Below are 27615 nucleotides of genomic sequence, written 5' to 3' on the forward strand. Positions count from 1 at the left end.
TACTTTAAGGTTTCAGTTCCACACGAATGTGTACTTGCAAACACTGCAGTAACCCCACCCGAAAGAGGAAGCACTTGATCAAGCACTAGATGGTGTGTAAGTATAATAACTGCCTTTTAATTTTGCTCTATTTTTTTGCCATGAAGAACACTATGCTAAAGAGTTAAATAATTACTTCTGTGAGCTTTAAAGAAGTGAAAAAGAGACTTTGAAAATTGACTGACTATTTTTTGAGTATAACCTTACAAAAGTTAGAGCACTCTGCCCAGGATCCTCTCACATCAGAGACCAAGGCTGGGAACACCTTGTCATTGTGTGTCCCTAAGGATTACTGAAATTTGGAAATGAGGGCTTACAGATAAAGCATGGTGGATCATTATTCAGCAAGCCCTTTTAAAGTTTTATATCGACATTAGAAACATTAAAAATGAGAATATTTAACCAATACTTGGGATTCAAACCCATTATTACTTGTTGCAAATGCCTTCAAGTTAATTTCACGATATTCTGAACAGATACAAATAAAACATAGCTAACTTTTAAAACTTGTTTACTTGGCAGGAGAAAAATGGTGTCTCAATTCTGCAGCAATATGACCTCTAGTGTTCCTCTAACCTTGACGTCATCTTTGCAATCACAAGAGACGCAACGGCTCCACTCCGATGAACTTTTCTGTTCTCAGGGCTAAGCAGCGATTTATGACAACAATATCTTTGCACCTGTTGCTGGTACTCATGTTAGACTTCCTTATTGTTGCTCACAATATGAAGATCCCCTGGTAGATTGCACACAATATTTTGAGATTGAAACTCTGTATTGAGGTTCCTCCACATCTTGTGTCTAGTTGGAGTCTGAGCTTGAGTCAATCATCTCAAACAGGATTTTCCTTGTGGGGTTGATTGGGTAGACTGGAAGGTCATTCTAACAGCCTCTATCCCCACAGAATCAATCAATGACTTGAACTCAGTTAATTATTTTGGCTTGCACCGGTACCATTGCTCCACTGTGCAATATAAAATCTCTTCACAATCCCCTCATTTGCCCTTACGAAGGGTTACTCAGTACATGTATGCATGATCTGGATGGAACACGATAGTTGACTTGGCTTTCTGCACTCACTCAAACAAATACTGAAAAGCATTGTTAAAAGTTCATGAGTACTACGCCAAGAGTTTCTGGGCAAAAAGGTCTTTCATTGCCTTGAAAACCATTTCTTTACAAGGAAGTTATGCCACAATAACACTTCTTTTCGTGATTCCCACAGATGCCAATCCAGGTCTACGTTCTCAATTTTTTTACAATGACCAAAGATAATTGCAAACACAAAGTCATTATACGTGCCTGAGAAAAATAAGGAGTCTTGCATTTACCACCCTGTTGTAAATAAGACTTGCTTTTCAATTGCATTTTACCACCTTTTGCCATTTTCTTTGACAACTCACAATAGCTGACTGTTTCTCTTTCCCATTTACTGTGAAATATTGTAAGGTATTGCCCTTTGGTTGATGGTGATGAGGTTCCTAAGGACATCTTGACCCCACAAGGAAACAACCATGTACTTTTATCTCCATCATGCAACTGCACTAAAGTGTGTGCTCTTGTTCAGTTTGCACTTTCGCAAATTGCTTCTACATGTACCATGTTTTAGTTAGCCCAAGAAGATGTACGTGAAATCTACCCAACCCATTTCTTGTGCAAATTACAACAACAGTTGCTGACAATATTCCTTACCTCAACTAAGCGGTGCTGCCTGGGATCATGTTGGTAATTGACCAGAAGATTGCCTTTGCCCTCACACAACGTCTTGAGCTTGACAACCCAACCCATGGCCAAACCAGAGTGCAACTTGATTAAGCTTCCATTTCATGATCTGCTAAGAGGAAAATTTATATTCTATTTGAAAGTACCCATCTCTCTGCAGCTGTGGTTTCATGTAGGGTTTATTAGTGTAGGCTAATCACTTACCTGGAAATTCTCACAAGAGGCTAATCAACTAACTAATGGGAAGAGAGGATACTTGACAAACCTTAAAAGGTCAGTGGCTAGACCTTGCTCGGAGAGCCGGCCTAGATGGAGATGTTAGGCACTTCAATCCCTCCACTAACCTCGGAGCTTACCTAAGGAAAGCTGGAGTACCCCTTAGTCTTACCATAGACACTGGCTTGCCACAAGGCATGGGGAGCGGAATAAAGGACAGTTGCATTGGTGGATGGGCCTTCCATGGCCAACTGAGTATACACTGTGCAGCCAGATGCTGACGTGTATCCTGGGATCCACTCACCCTGGTTAGAGAACCACTGTGGTTCATGAAGGCAACGGCAAACCATAGTTTGCATACAGATTTGTAGTATGACCATATTGTAATGGCTACATTGGAGAGTATAGGACCTGATGACGTTACCAGGATCTTTCTTTCGCAAGATGCCACGTCGAGCAGGAGATGATCATGTGAAATCCTCCTCTTTGATGATTTGAAATGGTGTATGGAATGTAAGAACAATGTCAAGGCAATAGAAGTACAAATGGGAAGACTGGAGAGGCAGATCCCAGGTCTTACCGCAGTGTGTTTCAAAACAAAAAAGGAGACTTTATTAGCGATGAGGTGGGTTTAATTTACTTTACTCTGGGGTTACAAGGAGAGAGAGTGCTGTTGCCCTGCTCCTGGACAACCAGGCAGGAAAGTGTGTTGAGAGAGGAGAACCTTATAATGGACTCCTGATGGTAATGGTCATAGTAATGAATTTATATAGCACATTTCCTATTCACATGCGCTTTTTACAAGTAATCAACCGTTGGACATCAGCATATACATGTACAGGCGCCGCTGGCAGCCGCCATTCATTCATTAGTGATCTCACCCAACCCATGAATGAATGAAATGAGGCCTGACCACAACACTGGGATCTACATACCATACTCTTTGTGACATATGTGTGGCTTCTTTTACGTCCCACAGGATTATGAACATTAAAGGGTTGTGAGACAGGATCTACGGTTTATGGTCCTTATCTCAGAAGACTTGAAAGTCTAACTCTTTGCAGATGTCATTACAAAGACAGCACTTTCTCCTGAGTTGTTTAAAGACCCTTAGTGTGTGGCGGACTAGAGGAAATGCATGATAACATTGATCAAATATTTAAACATGGACAAGGGAACGACTACGTAATAGGACTGGGGGATTTCAGTGCAGTTGTTGGTGAAGGAAGCAATGGTTTAATAGCAGGCTGTTTTTTAGCCTTGGTGGCAGTAATGATAGGTGAGACTTCCTAATCGAGTTCTGTAAAATAATGCAGGAACAATATGACAGCTAACACCTGGTTTGAGCACAATTTAATGGGCCGATTCCAATTCTGATCACAATCTGGTCATGATGATGGTTAAGCTAAGTTTGAAAAGAATATGTGGTAGTAGGAAAACCAAGAGGTAAAATAGAAAGAAGATCTTTGCAGAAGACATGGATCAATATCTTCAAATGAATGCAAGTCAAAACTCATCACAGAACAGATGGAGTTAGCTCAAAATTGCACTTTGGAAAAGTGGGGAAGAGAACATTGGATACGAAGTAAGCAACAAGCCTACGAAGCCTTGGGTTCTTCTTATTTTGTCCATCATTGCCGATGAAGACAGGTTGGGTACATCACTTGTTGAGAACCCTCATTTCGCTATTGAGTCCTCCTGTAGGAGCTCTGACATCACATGTTAGAAATTCATATCAAGAGTCTTGACGAGCTGAGTTCAGTTGTCACTCCTTATGATCATCCCTTTTCTGTTTAGCTTTGGTAATCCTATTGGCTACTTTTGTTTATCAGAGCCCTACACATAACTCTTTCTCTGGCTAGGTCCTCCCAAGTTTCTTAGTCAATATCACATTTCTTGAGGTTTTGTTTCAATCGGCCCTTGTACCTTTTCTTTTGGCATACACAATTACTGTGTGACCTCCCTTCAGTTCTGAGTACAATATGACTTTGGGAATTCTTTTCTTCTGACATTAATACATGACCTGCCTGTCTAAGTTGTTCTGTTATGATCACCTGTTCCATGCCAGTCCTGTTACCTTTCTCCAGAACCACAGTATTTGGTAGTGTGTCTTGCCATCCGATTTTCATGATTTTTCAAAACAGGTTAGTTGGAAATGGTTAAGGTGCTTCACATGTCGGCTGTAAGTTCTCCATGTTTCACATGCATATGGAAGCAATGTGACAACTACAGATGATAGCCAAAAAGGAAGAGAGGAGAAATGGAACAATGTAAACATGGTACCTGGTAGAGGAATGCATGGGAACAATGAACTTCACAGACAAATAGAAGAAGTGGGTGCTAAAAGGTGGGCGAGTCAGTGTAAAGCCTGGTGAGCAATTTCTAATCTTCCTTGAAGGCAAACAATGAAATCAAGTTACAAACCAAAACTATATCAGAATTTAATCACACAATTGCAAGATGAGTACTGTGAGAATGAACTAGATTGAGAATAAGCTGGATGAAGGATGCACTTTAAAAGATAAAAAAAATACTGACAAATGCCTTCAGCATCAATCTGGAAAAGAGAATCATCAAGATTGTCATCTGATGCACTTCATTTTTGGGGACAAGTCATGGTCCACGAAAAAAGAGAGAGATGTGAGATGAGTCTTTGGAATAAAGAACTTTCACCTGTTGGCGAGGAGGGGGTCATCACATCTATGATCAATAACACTACTTAGCATGGTCCTACCCATCGGCATAGGGAGCTCTTCTCTCCTGGAAGACCTTAAACAGGAATGTAGTAAAGGAAGCACACCCAGCAGTGGGAACTGCAAGAAATGCCCAGTCTAATGGGAGAGAACACACACGCCACACAGAAGTGCCTGAATTTTGTATATGGGGTACAAAGGGACCTCAACATGGTCCTCAGGGAGTTAGCACGCCCCTGCCCCTTTTGGAGTGCTATTTCCCACTGAATTTCATGACACCAAAAAGGTAAGCCCAAACTTTGAAAAGAGAATCGCATTTATGTGAAACAGGAGATGTTGGGCTGAAAGTTGCCTCTTGCCATTCTAAATGGACAAAATGTCTTTGACATTATAACTCCATTAGCTCCACTTATCGATTAACATCTCAAAAACGTGAGATAAGACTAAGTAAGGCAATTTCATGCTTTATTGATAAGAATCAATTTTCTGTTTCCCGTTTCACATATGTGTGATGCTAGTTCTTTCTAATTTAAATTAAATAATTATTATGTACATATTAGTAACAGAAAATTATCAAGTAAGGCTGAAGTAAAAGTAGTAAACAAATGCACTTAGCACCATATGGTGCCAGATGAAGACAAATTTATTTCAATACCATTTAAATCACGTTTACCTGGTTGCTCAGTTTGATCATTATCCACAAAACGGCTGAGCTGTTGTGATAAATGCTGCACTTGCTTGCTAAAAAAAGACAAAGCTGTCAGACATGGTTTCACACTACTCTGCTTTGAAGAATCTTTTAAAGATTCACAAAGTTAGGATTCAAGACAAAGCTTCATTTGTACTTCAAGTTATTGTAAAATTCCTTGTTTCATTCCCTACGTGAAAATATCAATCTCATCTCATCTCATCTAGTCTTAATCAGGATCAAGTAAAACTCTTGTTATTACCTTTGCTTCCTACCAGGAACTCAACTGATGGACAGCCCAGTGGACATCCTCAGACAGAACGATTTAAGTTTCCACTCAGAACAGATTCCACCACTGTTGCAGGCTGCCAATCCACTTTACGGTACCCTCGGCTTGGTATCCTGTAAAACACAGCGTATTGCTTCTGATCAGCCAAGGCAAGTCATTTGCAGCATTGTGATGAAAGATGCATCATTGCAGTAAGTTGACTTTTGTGTGGGTTGGGATATGGGGGGTTAAGATAATTAAGCTCTGGTTGAATCTTGCAAAGCATACTTTGCACACACATGCATTCGGTCAGAAGTCAATTGGCTTCTTCATTCGGCTTAATTAATGTAGCTAGATTAGTTAATGAGACCCATGGTACGGGATGGCTCCTCCCCTTAGGCTCCCATTACGTTTGGGTTTCTTTGCAGGTATTTCCGTTCACAACTGGAATTTGATCGGCTTCTTCAGTATCGTTGAATATTCTTTTCGGCTTTCTTCGTCTTTGTTTCGGCTTAAAGGACAGCACTTTGTCTTCCGACACTTTCATCTGAGCTCACCTTGTTGGTCATCTACAATTGGAGTTCCTGAAATGTTTCTCTACCAATGAAGACTTCATCTTCTAGAAGCTTTCCTTTCTAGTTACCCTTTCCAGAGACTTTGATTTGATGTCATTTGGATGGTCATCTACCAATGGAGTTCCTGACATTTTTTCTACAAACGAAGACTTCATCTTCCACAAGTTCTCGCGCTTAGTTGCATGCACTGAAATTGAATTTTTTCACACGATACACTTCACTTGCCAGAGCCAGTGCTGAGTCAAGTGAAGGTTTAATCTCGTAAGGTTCAACCAGACACTTACAATAATTAAGATAACAGGCCATTTCAATTTTGTGGGGAGATCTCATTTGGGAACTTCCTTCAAGTTGAGTGGTCTCTGTAGTAAAACTTAACACAATTAGGTTAGGCTCGCAATGTCTGTTGTGGCTTTACCTCTTGCCTTTAAAAAAAAATTTTTCCAAATGACCCTCTTTAAAAACTACACTTTAGACTGGGAAAATTCAGTTTGACCAAACAAAAGTTAATTTACAATGGCAATGTGGTAACTGCTTACCTCAGCCTTGCGGGGATAGGTTAGGTAAACCATAGGTGTCAACTAAGTACTCACTAGGGTAAGCTGTGATGAGGCTGTGTTTCTTCTCTTTCTTAAATTGCTTAATTAAGAGGAGACACCTCATTTACAGGCTACCCAAGGGAATTCACGGGACAATCCACACACCCTAGTCCAAGCTTTTTTTAATATTATGTTAAGCATAACTGACTAAGAAGGATGCAACTGACCTGAAGACCAAGAGGAAAGGCAGTCAGTTATAGTTAGCACTCCAAGAGAGTGCGATGGGAGGATTTTTTCCACTATGGTGGTGGTAACACTGAGACATTGACAATAACTATTGTCTCCTTGTTAGTTTTACCTTGTGCAAGGAACCTCCTGTCAAAAAGCCCTGCATTGCATATGGCAGGCAGTAGGACTAGTAGCATTCACATTAAACATCTGCAAATTGCAAGAATCCAGTGACACTGATCAGCAACAGTCCCAGCCCAAGTACAATCAATGGTTCTTAAGGGCACCTTATGGAATTGCACTGGAACCAGCCAGCTGAAGACCTCAATAACCAAAAGACTACTTTTGAAATGAGTCATGTTAAGTAGTTAGAGTAGCTGCCAATGAGGCGAAGACTGCTCAAAACAGAGCCAAGGATAAAAGGACATCACTTTAAATTAACCCAAATAGTTTTAATACCTATTGATATTGACAGAATAGCTATTATAAACTTGCACTTAATTTTAAAAATATGCAGCTGCTTCAACTTGCAAGAGGCAGATGTTCTGCCAAAAGTTAAATTCTTTCAAATCAAAAATGGGTTTATCATTGACGGGGATTTTTAAATGTGTGTTGAGACAGCTGTCAATACTTAATAACTGGCTGGTTGGTTCCCATTTTCGGGTAAGTGAAGTCCTGGCAAAAAAACATCAAGGAGGCTGAAATGGAGACTGGAACGTAACAGCAACCCGTATAAGGTAAGGCCAATTTTCATGGCACAACTTTTGTTAAAAACTGTTTCAGGAATTGAAACGGATCTACACCAGGATTCTAACCTGTGATAGGCCAGGCCTAGGGGATTAGCAGTGCACCACACTGCACTACCCCTTGGCAACAAAAGTTGTATCATGTCAATGGGTCTGAGGCAATACACTACAACCTGGCATGAGGTATGTGGAACTTTTGTATTTTTCTGCCGAATCCGAATGCGCACTTCTTTCGATTTTTCGGTGCTCTTAACTACAGGATTCACTATTCGATTCATCGTCAACACTTCGATCATTTCACTGCTATTCCGCTATGGCTACATGAAGAACTCGCCATTCACTATGATAATGACAATGGCCTGGAAAGCCCTGAAAATATTCTTGGTTTTGCCAGGCACCCAAATTTTTCCAGCATAGGTGCGCACCCAACCATCAAGACCTTCAGATGCAGTGGAGTACTTAATAAGTAATGTCAAGGTTGCTTTGTAACTATTAAAAGAAAGAAATAAAACTTTTAACACTAAACCTGTTGTCAAGCTGGTCATTTAAAGATGATTAACACAAAGAGCTACTGCAGTACTGCACAAATAAAGAACTTTTCGCTAACAACAACTCATTGCCTCCACAGGTTCTAACACAACTTTGTGCCGACAGGTGCTTTTACTTTTCAGGGTATGACAGTAATGTATAAAACAAAAGACTGTAATATGTTCTGCTGACTTATCACAAATAAAAGAAACAAAAACCATCTGGCAGTCTCTTCATTTTCTAACCAAGATTAATTGCCTCCACAGGTACTAACACAGTTTTCCTTCAACAGGTGCTTTTTCTTTTCAGGGTATCAAACAAACGGCAACTGAATTAGCTTATAAAACCTTGTAACTACAATGAATGAAAATCAATAAAACAAAGAAAAACTCTTGTCAGTCTGCATTTTTTAAAAGTCACTTTGCTGATGTGAAGTGCCATGTAAAACTGACTGTGATTCTGTTTCAGCAAATTTCGTATTTAGAATAATCAGCAACCAAACGTGACCAGATGCTATAAAGATGATTTCGAACGAGAAGGTGAGTCATTACAAACAGGGTGTTGTTTATAACAATTAACCTTGTTATTTACTTTAAGGTTTCAGTTCCACACGAATGTGTACTTGCAAACACTGCAGTAACCCCACCCGAAAGAGGAAGCACTTGATCAAGCACTAGATGGTGTGTAAGTATAATAACTGCCTTTTAATTTTGCTCTATTTTTTTGCCATGAAGAACACTATGCTAAAGAGTTAAATAATTACTTCTGTGAGCTTTAAAGAAGTGAAAAAGAGACTTTGAAAATTGACTGACTATTTTTTGAGTATAACCTTACAAAAGTTAGAGCACTCTGCCCAGGATCCTCTCACATCAGAGACCAAGGCTGGGAACACCTTGTCATTGTGTGTCCCTAAGGATTACTGAAATTTGGAAATGAGGGCTTACAGATAAAGCATGGTGGATCATTATTCAGCAAGCCCTTTTAAAGTTTTATATCGACATTAGAAACATTAAAAATGAGAATATTTAACCAATACTTGGGATTCAAACCCATTATTACTTGTTGCAAATGCCTTCAAGTTAATTTCACGATATTCTGAACAGATACAAATAAAACATAGCTAACTTTTAAAACTTGTTTACTTGGCAGGAGAAAAATGGTGTCTCAATTCTGCAGCAATATGACCTCTAGTGTTCCTCTAACCTTGACGTCATCTTTGCAATCACAAGAGACGCAACGGCTCCACTCCGATGAACTTTTCTGTTCTCAGGGCTAAGCAGCGATTTATGACAACAATATCTTTGCACCTGTTGCTGGTACTCATGTTAGACTTCCTTATTGTTGCTCACAATATGAAGATTCCCCTGGTAGATTGCACACAATATTTTGAGATTGAAACTCTGTATTGAGGTTCCTCCACATCTTGTGTCTAGTTGGAGTCTGAGCTTGAGTCAATCATCTCAAACAGGATTTTCCTTGTGGGGTTGATTGGGTAGACTGGAAGGTCATTCTAACAGCCTCTATCCCCACAGAATCAATCAATGACTTGAACTCAGTTAATTATTTTGGCTTGCACCGGTACCATTGCTCCACTGTGCAATATAAAATCTCTTCACAATCCCCTCATTTGCCCTTACGAAGGGTTACTCAGTACATGTATGCATGATCTGGATGGAACACGATAGTTGACTTGGCTTTCTGCACTCACTCAAACAAATACTGAAAAGCATTGTTAAAAGTTCATGAGTACTACGCCAAGAGTTTCTGGGCAAAAAGGTCTTTCATTGCCTTGAAAACCATTTCTTTACAAGGAAGTTATGCCACAATAACACTTCTTTTCGTGATTCCCACAGATGCCAATCCAGGTCTACGTTCTCAATTTTTTTACAATGACCAAAGATAATTGCAAACACAAAGTCATTATACGTGCCTGAGAAAAATAAGGAGTCTTGCATTTACCACCCTGTTGTAAATAAGACTTGCTTTTCAATTGCATTTTACCACCTTTTGCCATTTTCTTTGACAACTCACAATAGCTGACTGTTTCTCTTTCCCATTTACTGTGAAATATTGTAAGGTATTGCCCTTTGGTTGATGGTGATGAGGTTCCTAAGGACATCTTGACCCCACAAGGAAACAACCATGTACTTTTATCTCCATCATGCAACTGCACTAAAGTGTGTGCTCTTGTTCAGTTTGCACTTTCGCAAATTGCTTCTACATGTACCATGTTTTAGTTAGCCCAAGAAGATGTACGTGAAATCTACCCAACCCATTTCTTGTGCAAATTACAACAACAGTTGCTGACAATATTCCTTACCTCAACTAAGCGGTGCTGCCTGGGATCATGTTGGTAATTGACCAGAAGATTGCCTTTGCCCTCACACAACGTCTTGAGCTTGACAACCCAACCCATGGCCAAACCAGAGTGCAACTTGATTAAGCTTCCATTTCATGATCTGCTAAGAGGAAAATTTATATTCTATTTGAAAGTACCCATCTCTCTGCAGCTGTGGTTTCATGTAGGGTTTATTAGTGTAGGCTAATCACTTACCTGGAAATTCTCACAAGAGGCTAATCAACTAACTAATGGGAAGAGAGGATACTTGACAAACCTTAAAAGGTCAGTGGCTAGACCTTGCTCGGAGAGCCGGCCTAGATGGAGATGTTAGGCACTTCAATCCCTCCACTAACCTCGGAGCTTACCTAAGGAAAGCTGGAGTACCCCTTAGTCTTACCATAGACACTGGCTTGCCACAAGGCATGGGGAGCGGAATAAAGGACAGTTGCATTGGTGGATGGGCCTTCCATGGCCAACTGAGTATACACTGTGCAGCCAGATGCTGGCGTGTATCCTGGGATCCACTCACCCTGGTTAGAGAACCACTGTGGTTCATGAAGGCAACGGCAAACCATAGTTTGCATACAGATTTGTAGTATGACCATATTGTAATGGCTACATTGGAGAGTATCGGACCTGATGACGTTACCAGGATCTTTCTTTGGTAAGATGCCACGTCGAGCAGGAGATGATCATGTGAAGTCCTCCTCTTTGATGATTTGAAATGGTGTATGGAATGTAAGAACAATGTCAAGGCAATAGAAGTACAAAATGGGAAGACTGGAGAGGCAGATCCCAGATCTTACCGCAGTGTGTTTCAAAACAAAAAAGGAGACTTTATTAGCGATGAGGTGGGTTTAATTTACTTTACTCTGGGGTTACAAGGAGAGAGAGTGCTGTTGCCCTGCTCCTGGACAACCAGGCAGGAAAGTGTGTTGAGAGAGGAGAACCTTATAATGGACTCCTGATGGTAATGGTCATAGTAATGAATTTATATAGCACATTTCCTATTCACATGCGCTTTTTACAAGTAATCAACCGTTGGACATCAGCATATACATGTACAGGCGCCGCTGGCAGCCGCCATTCATTCATTAGTGATCTCACCCAACCCATGAATGAATGAAATGAGGCCTGACCACAACACTGGGATCTACATACCATACTCTTTGTGACATATGTGTGGCTTCTTTTACGTCCCACAGGATTATGAACATTAAAGGGTTGTGAGACAGGATCTACGGTTTATGGTCCTTATCTCAGAAGACTTGAAAGTCTAACTCTTTGCAGATGTCATTACAAAGACAGCACTTTCTCCTGAGTTGTTTAAAGACCCTTAGTGTGTGGCGGACTAGAGGAAATGCATGATAACATTGATCAAATATTTAAACATGGACAAGGGAACGACTACGTAATAGGACTGGGGGATTTCAGTGCAGTTGTTGGTGAAGGAAGCAATGGTTTAATAGCAGGCTGTTTTTTAGCCTTGGTGGCAGTAATGATAGGTGAGACTTCCTAATCGAGTTCTGTAAAATAATGCAGGAACAATATGACAGCTAACACCTGGTTTGAGCACAATTTAATGGGCCGATTCCAATTCTGATCACAATCTGGTCATGATGATGGTTAAGCTAAGTTTGAAAAGAATATGTGGTAGTAGGAAAACCAAGAGGTAAAATAGAAAGAAGATCTTTGCAGAAGACATGGATCAATATCTTCAAATGAATGCAAGTCAAAACTCATCACAGAACAGATGGAGTTAGCTCAAAATTGCACTTTGGAAAAGTGGGGAAGAGAACATTGGATACGAAGTAAGCAACAAGCCTACGAAGCCTTGGGTTCTTCTTATTTTGTCCATCATTGCCGATGAAGACAGGTTGGGTACATCACTTGTTGAGAACCCTCATTTCGCTATTGAGTCCTCCTGTAGGAGCTCTGACATCACATGTTAGAAATTCATATCAAGAGTCTTGACGAGCTGAGTTCAGTTGTCACTCCTTATGATCATCCCTTTTCTGTTTAGCTTTGGTAATCCTATTGGCTACTTTTGTTTATCAGAGCCCTACACATAACTCTTTCTCTGGCTAGGTCCTCCCAAGTTTCTTAGTCAATATCACATTTCTTGAGGTTTTGTTTCAATCGGCCCTTGTACCTTTTCTTTTGGCATACACAATTACTGTGTGACCTCCCTTCAGTTCTGAGTACAATATGACTTTGGGAATTCTTTTCTTCTGACATTAATACATGACCTGCCTGTCTGAGTTGTGCTGTTATGATCACCTGTTCCATGCCAGTCCTGTTACCTTTCTCCAGAACCACAGTATTTGGTAGTGTGTCTTGCCATCTGATTTTCATGATTTTTCAAAACAGGTTAGTTGGAAATGGTTAAGGTGCTTCACATGTCGGCTGTAAGTTGTCCATGTTTCACATGCATATGGAAGCAATGTGACAACTACAGATGATAGCCAAAAAGGAAGAGAGGAGAAATGGAACAATGTAAACATGGTACCTGGTAGAGGAATGCATGGGAACAATGAACTTCACAGACAAATAGAAGAAGTGGGTGCTAAAAGGTGGGCGAGTCAGTGTAAAGCCTGGTGAGCAATTTCTAATCTTCCTTGAACGCAAACAATGAAATCAAGTTACAAACCAAAACTATATCAGAATTTAATCACACAATTGCAAGATGAGTACTGTGAGAATGAACTAGATTGAGAATAAGCTGGATGAAGGATGCACTTTAAAAGATAAAAAAAATACTGACAAATGCCTTCAGCATCAATCTGGAAAAGAGAATCATCAAGATTGTCATCTGATGCACTTCATTTTTGGGGACAAGTCATGGTCCACGAAAAAAGAGAGAGATGTGAGATGAGTCTTTGGAATAAAGAACTTTCACCTGTTGGCGAGGAGGGGGTCATCACATCTATGATCAATAACACTACTTAGCATGGTCCTACCCATCGGCATAGGGAGCTCCTCTCTCCTGGAAGACCTTAAACAGGAATGTAGTAAAGGAAGCACACCCAGCAGTGGGAACTGCAAGAAATGCCCAGTCTAATGGGAGAGAACACACACGCCACACAGAAGTGCCTGAATTTTGTATATGGGGTACAAAGGGACCTCAACATGGTCCTCAGGGAGTTAGCACGCCCCTGCCCCTTTTGGAGTGCTATTTCCCACTGAATTTCATGACACCAAAAAGGTAAGCCCAAACTTTGAAAAGAGAATCGCATTTATGTGAAACAGGAGATGTTGGGCTGAAAGTTGCCTCTTGCCATTCTAAATGGACAAAATGTCTTTGACATTATAACTCCATTAGCTCCACTTATCGATTAACATCTCAAAAACGTGAGATAAGACTAAGTAAGGCAATTTCATGCTTTATTGATAAGAATCAATTTTCTGTTTCCCGTTTCACATATGTGTGATGCTAGTTCTTTCTAATTTAAATTAAATAATTATTATGTACATATTAGTAACAGAAAATTATCAAGTAAGGCTGAAGTAAAAGTAGTAAACAAATGCACTTAGCACCATATGGTGCCAGATGAAGACAGGTTTATTTCAATACCATTTAAATCACATTTACCTGGTTGCTCAGTTTGATCATTATCCACAAAACGGCTGAGCTCTTGTGATAAATGCTGCACTTGCTTGCTAAAAAAAGTCAAAGCTGTCAGACATGGTTTCACACTACTCTGCTTTGAAGAATCTTTTAAAGATTCACAAAGTTAGGATTCAAGACAAAGCTTCATTTGTACTTCAAGTTATTGTAAAATTCCTTGTTTCATTCCCTACGTGAAAATATCAATCTCATCTCATCTCATCTAGTCTTAATCAGGATCAAGTAAAACTCTTGTTATTACCTTTGCTTCCTACCAGGAACTCAACTGATGGACAGCCCAGTGGACATCCTCAGACAGAACGATTTAAGTTTCCACTCAGAACAGATTCCACCACTGTTGCAGGCTGCCAATCCACTTTACGGTACCCTCGGCTTGGTATCCTGTAAAACACAGCGTATTGCTTCTGATCAGCCAAGGCAAGTCATTTGCAGCATTGTGATGAAAGATGCATCATTGCAGTAAGTTGACTTTTGTGTGGGTTGGGATATGGGGGGTTAAGATAATTAAGCTCTGGTTGAATCTTGCAAAGCATACTTTGCACACACATGCATTCGGTCAGAAGTCAATTGGCTTCTTCATTCGGCTTAATTAATGTAGCTAGATTAGTTAATGAGACCCATGGTACGGGATGGCTCCTCCCCTTAGGCTCCCATTACGTTTGGGTTTCTTTGCAGGTATTTCCGTTCACAACTGGAATTTGATCGGCTTCTTCAGTATCGTTGAATATTCTTTTCGGCTTTCTTCGTCTTTGTTTCGGCTTAAAGGACAGCACTTTGTCTTCCGACACTTTCATCTGAGCTCACCTTGTTGGTCATCTACAATTGGAGTTCCTGAAATGTTTCTCTACCAATGAAGACTTCATCTTCTAGAAGCTTTCCTTTCTAGTTACCCTTTCCAGAGACTTTGATTTGATGTCATTTGGATGGTCATCTACCAATGGAGTTCCTGACATTTTTTCTACAAACGAAGACTTCATCTTCCACAAGTTCTCGCGCTTAGTTGCATGCACTGAAATTGAATTTTTTCACACGATACACTTCACTTGCCAGAGCCAGTGCTGAGTCAAGTGAAGGTTTAATCTCGTAAGGTTCAACCAGACACTTACAATAATTAAGATAACAGGCCATTTCAATTTTGTGGGGAGATCTCATTTGGGAACTTCCTTCAAGTTGAGTGGTCTCTGTAGTAAAACTTAACACAATTAGGTTAGGCTCGCAATGTCTGTTGTGGCTTTACCTCTTGCCTTTAAAAAAAAAATTTTCCAAATGACCCTCTTTAAAAACTACACTTTAGACTGGGAAAATTCAGTTTGACCAAACAAAAGTTAATTTACAATGGCAATGTGGTAACTGCTTACCTCAGCCTTGCGGGGATAGGTTAGGTAAACCATAGGTGTCAACTAAGTACTCACTAGGGTAAGCTGTGATGAGGCTGTGTTTCTTCTCTTTCTTAAATTGCTTAATTAAGAGGAGACACCTCATTTACAGGCTACCCAAGGGAATTCACGGGACAATCCACACACCCTAGTCCAAGCTTTTTTTAATATTATGTTAAGCATAACTGACTAAGAAGGATGCAACTGACCTGAAGACCAAGAGGAAAGGCAGTCAGTTATAGTTAGCACTCCAAGAGAGTGCCATGGGAGGATTTTTTCCACTATGGTGGTGGTAACACTGAGACATTGACAATAACTATTGTCTCCTTGTTAGTTTTACCTTGTGGAAGGAACCTCCTGTCAAAAAGCCCTGCATTGCATATGGCAGGCAGTAGGACTAGTAGCATTCACACTAAACATCTGTAAATTGCAAGAATCCAGTGACACTGATCAGCAGCAGTCCCAGCCCAAGTACAATCAATGGTTCTTAAGGGCACCTTGTGGAATTGCACTGGAACCAGCCAGCTGAAGACGTCAATAACCAAAAGACTACTTTTGAAATGAGTCATGTTAAGTAGTTAGAGTAGCTGCCAATGAGGCGAAGACTGCTCAAAACAGAGCCAAGGATAAAAGGACATCACTTTAAATTAACCCAAATAGTTTTAATACCTATTGATATTGACAGAATAGCTATTATAAACTTGTACTTAATTTTAAAAATATGCAGCTGCTTCAACTTGCAAGAGGCAGATGTTCTGCCAAAAGTTAAATTCTTTCAAATCAAAAATGGGTTTATCATTGACGGGGATTTTTAAATGTGTGTTGAGACAGCTGTCAATACTTAATAACTGGCTGGTTGGTTCCCATTTTTGGGTAAGTGAAGTCCTGGCAAAAAAACATCAAGGAGGCTGAAATGGAGACTGGAACGTAACAGCAACCCGTATAAGGTAAGGCCAATTTTCATGGCACAACTTTTGTTAAAAACTGTTTCAGGAATTGAAACGGATCTACACCAGGATTCTAACCTGTGATAGGCCAGGCCTAGGGGATTAGCAGTGCACCACACTGCACTACCCCTTGGCAACAAAAGTTGTATCATGTCAATGGGTCTGAGGCAATACACTACAACCTGGCATGAGGTATGTGGAACTTTTGTATTTTTCTGCCGATTCCGAATGCGCACTTCTTTCGATTTTTCGGTGCTCTTAACTACAGGATTCACTATTCGATTCATCGTCAACACTTCGATCATTTCACTGCTATTCCGCTATGGCTACATGAAGAACTCGCCATTCACTATGATAATGACAATGGCCTGGAAAGCCCTGAAAATATTCTTGGTTTTGCCAGGCACCCAAATTTTTCCAGCATAGGTGCGCACCCAACCATCAAGACCTTCAGATGCAGTGGAGTACTTAATAAGTAATGTCAAGGTTGCTTTGTAACTATTAAAAGAAAGAAATAAAACTTTTAACACTAAACCTGTTGTCAAGCTGGTCATTTAAAGATGATTAACACAAAGAGCTACTGCAGTACTGCACAAATAAAGAACTTTTCGCTAACAACAACTCATTGCCTCCACAGGTTCTAACACAACTTTGTGCCGACAGGTGCTTTTACTTTTCAGGGTATGACAGTAATGTATAAAACAAAAGACTGTAATATGTTCTGCTGACTTATCACAAATAAAAGAAACAAAAACCATCTGGCAGTCTCTTCATTTTCTAACCAAGATTAATTGCCTCCACAGGTACTAACACTGTTTTCCTTCAACAGGTGCTTTTTCTTTTCAGGGTATCAAACAAACGGCAACTGAATTAGCTTATAAAACCTTGTAACTACAATGAATGAAAATCAATAAAACAAAGAAAAACTCTTGTCAGTCTGCATTTTTTAAAAGTCACTTTGCTGATGTGAAGTGCCATGTAAAACTGACTGTGATTCTGTTTCAGCAAATTTCGCATTTAGAATAATCAGCAACCAAACGTGACCAGATGCTATAAAGATGATTTCGAACGAGAAGGTGAGTCATTACAAACAGGGTGTTGTTTATAACAATTAACCTTGTTATTTACTTTAAGGTTTCAGTTCCACACGAATGTGTACTTGCAAACACTGCAGTAACCCCACCCGAAAGAGGAAGCACTTGATCAAGCACTAGATGGTGTGTAAGTATAATAACTGCCTTTTAATTTTGCTCTATTTTTTTGCCATGAAGAACACTATGCTAAAGAGTTAAATAATTACTTCTGTGAGCTTTAAAGAAGTGAAAAAGAGACTTTGAAAATTGACTGACTATTTTTTGAGTATAACCTTACAAAAGTTAGAGCACTCTGCCCAGGATCCTCTCACATCAGAGACCAAGGCTGGGAACATCTTGTCATTGTGTGTCCCTAAGGATTACTGAAATTTGGAAATGAGGGCTTACAGATAAAGCATGGTGGATCATTATTCAGCAAGCCCTTTTAAAGTTTTATATCGACATTAGAAACATTAAAAATGAGAATATTTAACCAATACTTGGGATTCAAACCCATTATTACTTGTTGCAAATGCCTTCAAGTTAATTTCACGATATTCTGAACAGATACAAATAAAACATAGCTAACTTTTAAAACTTGTTTACTTGGCAGGAGAAAAATGGTGTCTCAATTCTGCAGCAATATGACCTCTAGTGTTCCTCTAACCTTGACGTCATCTTTGCAATCACAAGAGACGCAACGGCTCCACTCCGATGAACTTTTCTGTTCTCAGGGCTAAGCAGCGATTTATGACAACAATATCTTTGCACCTGTTGCTGGTACTCATGTTAGACTTCCTTATTGTTGCTCACAATATGAAGATTCCCCTGGTAGATTGCACACAATATTTTGAGATTGAAACTCTGTATTGAGGTTCCTCCACATCTTGTGTCTAGTTGGAGTCTGAGCTTGAGTCAATCATCTCAAACAGGATTTTCCTTGTGGGGTTGATTGGGTAGACTGGAAGGTCATTCTAACAGCCTCTATCCCCACAGAATCAATCAATGACTTGAACTCAGTTAATTATTTTGGCTTGCACCGGAACCATTGCTCCACTGTGCAATATAAAATCTCTTCACAATCCCCTCATTTGCCCTTACGAAGGGTTACTCAGTACATGTATGCATGATCTGGATGGAACACGATAGTTGACTTGGCTTTCTGCACTCACTCAAACAAATACTGAAAAGCATTGTTAAAAGTTCATGAGTACTACGCCAAGAGTTTTTGGGCAAAAAGGTCTTTCATTGCCTTGAAAACCATTTCTTTACAAGGAAGTTATGCCACAATAACACTTCTTTTCGTGATTCCCACAGATGCCAATCCAGGTCTACGTTCTCAATTTTTTTACAATGACCAAAGATAATTGCAAACACAAAGTCATTATACGTGCCTGAGAAAAATAAGGAGTCTTGCATTTACCACCCTGTTGTAAATAAGACTTGCTTTTCAATTGCATTTTACCACCTTTTGCCATTTTCTTTGACAACTCACAATAGCTGACTGTTTCTCTTTCCCATTTACTGTGAAATATTGTAAGGTATTGCCCTTTGGTTGATGGTGATGAGGTTCCTAAGGACATCTTGACCCCACAAGGAAACAACCATGTACTTTTATCTCCATCATGCAACTGCACTAAAGTGTGTGCTCTTGTTCAGTTTGCACTTTCGCAAATTGCTTCTACATGTACCATGTTTTAGTTAGCCCAAGAAGATGTACGTGAAATCTACCCAACCCATTTCTTGTGCAAATTACAACAACAGTTGCTGACAATATTCCTTACCTCATCTAAGCGGTGCTGCCTGGGATCATGTTGGTAATTGACCAGAAGATTGCCTTTGCCCTCACACAACGTCTTGAGCTTGACAACCCAACCCATGGCCAAACCAGAGTGCAACTTGATTAAGCTTCCATTTCATGATCTGCTAAGAGGAAAATTTATATTCTATTTGAAAGTACCCATCTCTCTGCAGCTGTGGTTTCATGTAGGGTTTATTAGTGTAGGCTAATCACTTACCTGGAAATTCTCACAAGAGGCTAATCAACTAACTAATGGGAAGAGAGGATACTTGACAAACCTTAAAAGGTCAGTGGCTAGACCTTGCTCGGAGAGCCGGCCTAGATGGAGATGTTAGGCACTTCAATCCCTCCACTAACCTCGGAGCTTACCTAAGGAAAGCTGGAGTACCCCTTAGTCTTACCATAGACACTGGCTTGCCACAAGGCATGGGGAGCGGAATAAAGGACAGTTGCATTGGTGGATGGGCCTTCCATGGCCAACTGAGTATACACTGTGCAGCCAGATGCTGACGTGTATCCTGGGATCCACTCACCCTGGTTAGAGAACCACTGTGGTTCATGAAGGCAACGGCAAACCATAGTTTGCATACAGATTTGTAGTATGACCATATTGTAATGGCTACATTGGAGAGTATAGGACCTGATGACGTTACCAGGATCTTTCTTTCGCAAGATGCCACGTCGAGCAGGAGATGATCATGTGAAATCCTCCTCTTTGATGATTTGAAATGGTGTATGGAATGTAAGAACAATGTCAAGGCAATAGAAGTACAAATGGGAAGACTGGAGAGGCAGATCCCAGGTCTTACTGCAGTGTGTTTCAAAACAAAAAAGGAGACTTTATTAGCGATGAGGTGGGTTTAATTTACTTTACTCTGGGGTTACAAGAAGAGAGAGTGCTGTTGCCCTGCTCCTGGACAACCAGGCAGGAAAGTGTGTTGAGAGAGGAGAACCTTATAATGGACTCCTGATGGTAATGGTCATAGTAATGAATTTATATAGCACATTTCCTATTCACATGCGCTTTTTACAAGTAATCAACCGTTGGACATCAGCATATACATGTACAGGCGCCGCTGGCAGCCGCCATTCATTCATTAGTGATCTCACCCAACCCATGAATGAATGAAATGAGGCCTGACCACAACACTGGGATCTACATACCATACTCTTTGTGACATATGTGTGGCTTCTTTTACGTCCCACAGGATTATGAACATTACAGGGTTGTGAGACAGGATCTACGGTTTATGGTCCTTATCTCAGAAGACTTGAAAGTCTAACTCTTTGCAGATGTCATTACAAAGACAGCACTTTCTCCTGAGTTGTTTAAAGACCCTTAGTGTGTGGCGGACTAGAGGAAATGCATGATAACATTGATCAAATATTTAAACATGGACAAGGGAACGACTACGTAATAGGACTGGGGGATTTCAGTGCAGTTGTTGGTGAAGGAAGCAATGGTTTAATAGCAGGCTGTTTTTTAGCCTTGGTGGCAGTAATGATAGGTGAGACTTCCTAATCGAGTTCTGTAAAATAATGCAGGAACAATATGACAGCTAACACCTGGTTTGAGCACAATTTAATGGGCCGATTCCAATTCTGATCACAATCTGGTCATGATGATGGTTAAGCTAAGTTTGAAAAGAATATGTGGTAGTAGGAAAACCAAGAGGTAAAATAGAAAGAAGATCTTTGCAGAAGACATGGATCAATATCTTCAAATGAATGCAAGTCAAAACTCATCACAGAACAGATGGAGTTAGCTCAAAATTGCACTTTGGAAAAGTGGGGAAGAGAACATTGGATACGAAGTAAGCAACAAGCCTACGAAGCCTTGGGTTCTTCTTATTTTGTCCATCATTGCCGATGAAGACAGGTTGGGTACATCACTTGTTGAGAACCCTCATTTCGCTATTGAGTCCTCCTGTAGGAGCTCTGACATCACATGTTAGAAATTCATATCAAGAGTCTTGACGAGCTGAGTTCAGTTGTCACTCCTTATGATCATCCCTTTTCTGTTTAGCTTTGGTAATCCTATTGGCTACTTTTGTTTATCAAAGCCCTACACATAACTCTTTCTCTGGCTAGGTCCTCCCAAGTTTCTTAGTCAATATCACATTTCTTGAGGTTTTGTTTCAATCGGCCCTTGTACCTTTTCTTTTGGCATACACAATTACTGTGTGACCTCCCTTCAGTTCTGAGTACAATATGACTTTGGGAATTCTTTTCTTCTGACATTAATACATGACCTGCCTGTCTGAGTTGTGCTGTTATGATCACCTGTTCCATGCCAGTCCTGTTACCTTTCTCCAGAACCACAGTATTTGGTAGTGTGTCTTGCCATCTGATTTTCATGATTTTTCAAAACAGGTTAGTTGGAAATGGTTAAGGTGCTTCACATGTCGGCTGTAAGTTGTCCATGTTTCACATGCATATGGAAGCAATGTGACAACTACAGATGATAGCCAAAAAGGAAGAGAGGCGAAATGAAACAATGTAAACATGGTACCTGGTAGAGGAATGCATGGGAACAATGAACTTTGCAGACAAATGGAAGAAGTGAGTGCTAAAAGGTGGGCGAGTCAGTATAAAGCCTGGTGAGCAATTTCTAATCTTCCTTGAAGGCAAACAATGAAATCAAGTTACAAACCAAAACTATATCAGAATTTAATCACACAATTGCAAGATGAGTACTGTGAGAATGAACTAGATTGAGAATAAGCTGGATGAAGGATGCACTTTAAAAGATAAAAAAAATACTGACAAATGCCTTCAGCATCAATCTGGAAAAGAGAATCATCAAGATTGTCATCTGATGCACTTCATTTTTGGGGACAAGTCATGGTCCACGAGAGAGAGATGTGAGATGAGTCTTTGGAATAAAGAACTTTCACCTGTTGGCGAGGAGGGGGTCATCACATCTATGATCAATAACACTACTTAGCATGGTCCTACCCATCGGCATAGGGAGCTCCTCTCTCCTGGAAGACCTTAAACAGGAATGTAGTAAAGGAAGCACACCCAGCAGTGGGAACTGCAAGAAATGCCCAGTCTAATGGGAGAGAACACACACGCCACACAGAAGTGCCTGAATTTTGTATATGGGGTACAAAGGGACCTCAACATGGTCCTCAGGGAGTTAGCACGCCCCTGCCCCTTTTGGAGTGCTATTTCCCACTGAATTTCATGACACCAAAAAGGTAAGCCCAAACTTTGAAAAGAGAATCGCATTTATGTGAAACAGGAGATGTTGGGCTGAAAGTTGCCTCTTGCCATTCTAAATGGACAAAATGTCTTTGACATTATAACTCCATTAGCTCCACTTATCGATTAACATCTCAAAAACGTGAGATAAGACTAAGTAAGGCAATTTCATGCTTTATTGATAAGAATCAATTTTCTGTTTCCCGTTTCACATATGTGTGATGCTAGTTCTTTCTAATTTAAATTAAATAATTATTATGTACATATTAGTAACAGAAAATTATCAAGTAAGGCTGAAGTAAAAGTAGTAAACAAATGCACTTAGCACCATATGGTGCCAGATGAAGACAGGTTTATTTCAATACCATTTAAATCACATTTACCTGGTTGCTCAGTTTGATCATTATCCACAAAACGGCTGAGCTCTTGTGATAAATGCTGCACTTGCTTGCTAAAAAAAGTCAAAGCTGTCAGACATGGTTTCACACTACTCTGCTTTGAAGAATCTTTTAAAGATTCACAAAGTTAGGATTCAAGACAAAGCTTCATTTGTACTTCAAGTTATTGTAAAATTCCTTGTTTCATTCCCTACGTGAAAATATCAATCTCATCTCATCTCATCTAGTCTTAATCAGGATCAAGTAAAACTCTTGTTATTACCTTTGCTTCCTACCAGGAACTCAACTGATGGACAGCCCAGTGGACATCCTCAGACAGAACGATTTAAGTTTCCACTCAGAACAGATTCCACCACTGTTGCAGGCTGCCAATCCACTTTACGGTACCCTCGGCTTGGTATCCTGTAAAACACAGCGTATTGCTTCTGATCAGCCAAGGCAAGTCATTTGCAGCATTGTGATGAAAGATGCATCATTGCAGTAAGTTGACTTTTGTGTGGGTTGGGATATGGGGGGTTAAGATAATTAAGCTCTGGTTGAATCTTGCAAAGCATACTTTGCACACACATGCATTCGGTCAGAAGTCAATTGGCTTCTTCATTCGGCTTAATTAATGTAGCTAGATTAGTTAATGAGACCCATGGTACGGGATGGCTCCTCCCCTTAGGCTCCCATTACGTTTGGGTTTCTTTGCAGGTATTTCCGTTCACAACTGGAATTTGATCGGCTTCTTCAGTATCGTTGAATATTCTTTTCGGCTTTCTTCGTCTTTGTTTCGGCTTAAAGGACAGCACTTTGTCTTCCGACACTTTCATCTGAGCTCACCTTGTTGGTCATCTACAATTGGAGTTCCTGAAATGTTTCTCTACCAATGAAGACTTCATCTTCTAGAAGCTTTCCTTTCTAGTTACCCTTTCCAGAGACTTTGATTTGATGTCATTTGGATGGTCATCTACCAATGGAGTTCCTGACATTTTTTCTACAAACGAAGACTTCATCTTCCACAAGTTCTCGCGCTTAGTTGCATGCACTGAAATTGAATTTTTTCACACGATACACTTCACTTGCCAGAGCCAGTGCTGAGTCAAGTGAAGGTTTAATCTCGTAAGGTTCAACCAGACACTTACAATAATTAAGATAACAGGCCATTTCAATTTTGTGGGGAGATCTCATTTGGGAACTTCCTTCAAGTTGAGTGGTCTCTGTAGTAAAACTTAACACAATTAGGTTAGGCTCGCAATGTCTGTTGTGGCTTTACCTCTTGCCTTTAAAAAAAAAATTTCCAAATGACCCTCTTTAAAAACTACACTTTAGACTGGGAAAATTCAGTTTGACCAAACAAAAGTTAATTTACAATGGCAATGTGGTAACTGCTTACCTCAGCCTTGCGGGGATAGGTTAGGTAAACCATAGGTGTCAACTAAGTACTCACTAGGGTAAGCTGTGATGAGGCTGTGTTTCTTCTCTTTCTTAAATTGCTTAATTAAGAGGAGACACCTCATTTACAGGCTACCCAAGGGAATTCACGGGACAATCCACACACCCTAGTCCAAGCTTTTTTTAATATTATGTTAAGCATAACTGACTAAGAAGGATGCAACTGACCTGAAGACCAAGAGGAAAGGCAGTCAGTTATAGTTAGCACTCCAAGAGAGTGCGATGGGAGGATTTTTTCCACTATGGTGGTGGTAACACTGAGACATTGACAATAACTATTGTCTCCTTGTTAGTTTTACCTTGTGGAAGGAACCTCCTGTCAAAAAGCCCTGCATTGCATATGGCAGGCAGTAGGACTAGTAGCATTCAACATAAACATCTGCAAATTGCAAGAATCCAGTGACACTGATCAGCAGCAGTCCCAGCCCAAGTACAATCAATGGTTCTTAAGGGCACCTTGTGGAATTGCACTGGAACCAGCCAGCTGAAGACGTCAATAACCAAAAGACTACTTTTGAAATGAGTCATGTTAAGTAGTTAGAGTAGCTGCCAATGAGGCGAAGACTGCTCAAAACAGAGCCAAGGATAAAAGGACATCACTTTAAATTAACCCAAATAGTTTTAATACCTATTGATATTGACAGAATAGCTATTATAAACTTGCACTTAATTTTAAAAATATGCAGCTGCTTCAACTTGCAAGAGGCAGATGTTCTGCCAAAAGTTAAATTCTTTCAAATCAAAAATGGGTTTATCATTGACGGGGATTTTTAAATGTGTGTTGAGACAGCTGTCAATACTTAATAACTGGCTGGTTGGTTCCCATTTTCGGGTAAGTGAAGTCCTGGCAAAAAAACATCAAGGAGGCTGAAATGGAGACTGGAACGTAACAGCAACCCGTATAAGGTAAGGCCAATTTTCATGGCACAACTTTTGTTAAAAACTGTTTCAGGAATTGAAACGGATCTACACCAGGATTCTAACCTGTGATAGGCCAGGCCTAGGGCATTAGCAGTGCACCACACTGCACTACCCCTTGGCAACAAAAGTTGTATCATGTCAATGGGTCTGAGGCAATACACTACAACCTGGCATGAGGTATGTGGAACTTTTGTATTTTTCTGCCGAATCCGAATGCGCACTTCTTTCGATTTTTCGGTGCTCTTAACTAAAGGATTCACTATTCGATTCATTGTCAACACTTCGATCATTTCACTGCTATTCCGCTATGGCTACATGAAGAACTCGCCATTCACTATGATAATGACAATGGCCTGGAAAGCCCTGAAAATATTCTTGGTTTTGCCAGGCACCCAAATTTTTCCAGCATAGGTGCGCACCCAACCATCAAGACCTTCAGATGCAGTGGAGTACTTAATAAGTAATGTCAAGGTTGCTTTGTAACTATTAAAAGAAAGAAATAAAACTTTTAACACTAAACCTGTTGTCAAGCTGGTCATTTAAAGATGATTAACACAAAGAGCTACTGCAGTACTGCACAAATAAAGAACTTTTCGCTAACAACAACTCATTGCCTCCACAGGTTCTAACACAACTTTGAGCCGACAGGTGCTTTTACTTTTTAGGGTATGACAGTAATGTATAAAACAAAAGACTGTAATATGTTCTGCTGACTTATCACAAATAAAAGAAACAAAAACCATCTGGCAGTCTCTTCATTTTCTAACCAAGATTAATTGCCTCCACAGGTACTAACACTGTTTTCCTTCAACAGGTGCTTTTTCTTTTCAGGGTATCAAACAAACGACAACTGAATTAGCTTATAAAACCTTGTAACTACAATGAATGAAAATCAATAAAACAAAGAAAAACTCTTGTCAGTCTGCATTTTTTTAAAAGTCACTTTGCTGATGTGAAGTGCCATGTAAAACTGACTGTGATTCTGTTTCAGCAAATTTCTTATTTAGAATAATCAGCAACCAAACGTGACCAGATGCTATAAAGATGATTTCGAACGAGAAGGTGAGTCATTACAAACAGGGTGTTGTTTATAACAATTAACCTTGTTATTTACTTTAAGGTTTCAGTTCCACACGAATGTGTACTTGCAAACACTGCAGTAACCCCACCCGAAAGAGGAAGCACTTGATCAAGCACTAAATGGTATGTAGGTGTAATGACTGCCTTTTGTTTTAGATCTTTTTTTTTTATCAAAGAGAAATACCTTCCCCATATCAATATTTGGAGCCAGTAGTGGAATGGGCTTTAAAGGACTGGTACATGATATTCGCACCAGAAAACAATACGCTAAAGAGTTAATTCTGCGAGCTTCAAAGAAGTGAAAAAGAGACTTAGAAAATTGACCAACTATTTTGTTAAGTATGACCTTACAAAACTTAAAGCTTACTCCGCAGGATCCTCTCACATCAGAAGCCAAGGCTAGAGACAACCTGTTGGTGTGTCCCTAAGGAGTAGTGAAGTTTGATCATTATTCAGCACATCCTTTTAAAGTTTTATATCAACTTTAGAAACATTAAAAAAAGAGAGGATTGGAGCAGTACTTGGGAATCAAACCCATTGTTACCTGTTGCAAATGCTTTAAACTTAATTCCATGATATTCTGAACAAACAAAACATAGCTAACTTTTTACAGTGTGTTTCACAAAACTTTTGACAAACCGTTTCCGAAGTTCGTTTGAAATTCCCAAAGTTCGCTAGGAACTTGGCAATTTCATTACGTAATTGTCAATCAAATTGTGAACTTCGAAACGAAGTTGTGAATTTCACATCGAATTTCGTTGGGAAGTTACGAAGTTCGTCGCGAGCAAAGTTCACATCATTCGGTGTAGTTGGATTGGTAATATAACTACAAATGAATTTAAACAAAGTGAAAAAATTTCTCAACCAAGCAAGACTAATTTTTTGATGTTTACTTCTTAAAGGTAAATTATTTGAGAGGTACGGAGCCGGGACTTCACATTACAGACAGATGGCGGGACTCGTATCTTGTGTACACTAGAAATGTAAAGACAAAAGTTGAACAACATGACATTGAAATGTATTTGCAATGTATCGCGCTTTGAACCTACCTCAATAGTGCTTTTTGAACTTCATTGGCTTCCTGTGCATTATAGAATTATTTTCAAAGTTTTAGTGATTACATATAAGGCAATTAATGGTATGGCACCGAAATATATCAGCGACCTT

At 39.9% G+C, this 27615-nt stretch overlaps 1 long non-coding RNA gene across 19 annotated transcripts in view; it reads right to left on the reverse strand.

Moving 5' to 3' along the window:
• LOC138023704 (uncharacterized) overlaps positions 1 to 27615 on the reverse strand; it is a 45675-nt gene that overhangs the window by 15096 nt on the left and 2964 nt on the right. For 11 of the 19 annotated variants that reach the window (XR_011126747.1, XR_011126737.1, XR_011126734.1 and 8 more), the window contains exons 2-10: positions 23273 to 23412; positions 22996 to 23063; positions 19389 to 19527; positions 14450 to 14589; positions 14173 to 14240; positions 10560 to 10698; positions 5621 to 5760; positions 5344 to 5411; positions 1732 to 1870 (exon numbers count right to left, since the gene is read on the reverse strand). This is a non-coding gene — a long non-coding RNA (uncharacterized lncRNA). Of the gene's footprint in view, positions 1 to 246; positions 332 to 1731; positions 1874 to 5343; positions 5412 to 5620; positions 5761 to 10559; positions 10702 to 14172; positions 14241 to 14449; positions 14590 to 19388; positions 19531 to 22995; positions 23064 to 23272; positions 23413 to 23835; positions 24041 to 24137; positions 24153 to 27497; positions 27530 to 27615 lie in introns of those variants that run through there. The other 8 variants (XR_011126744.1, XR_011126743.1, XR_011126742.1 and 5 more) reach the window with 7 other exon arrangements.

The sequence above is a fragment of the Montipora capricornis genome, chromosome 11 (genome assembly GCF_036669925.1).
Source record: "Montipora capricornis isolate CH-2021 chromosome 11, ASM3666992v2, whole genome shotgun sequence".
Lineage (NCBI taxonomy): Eukaryota > Metazoa > Cnidaria > Anthozoa > Scleractinia > Acroporidae > Montipora > Montipora capricornis.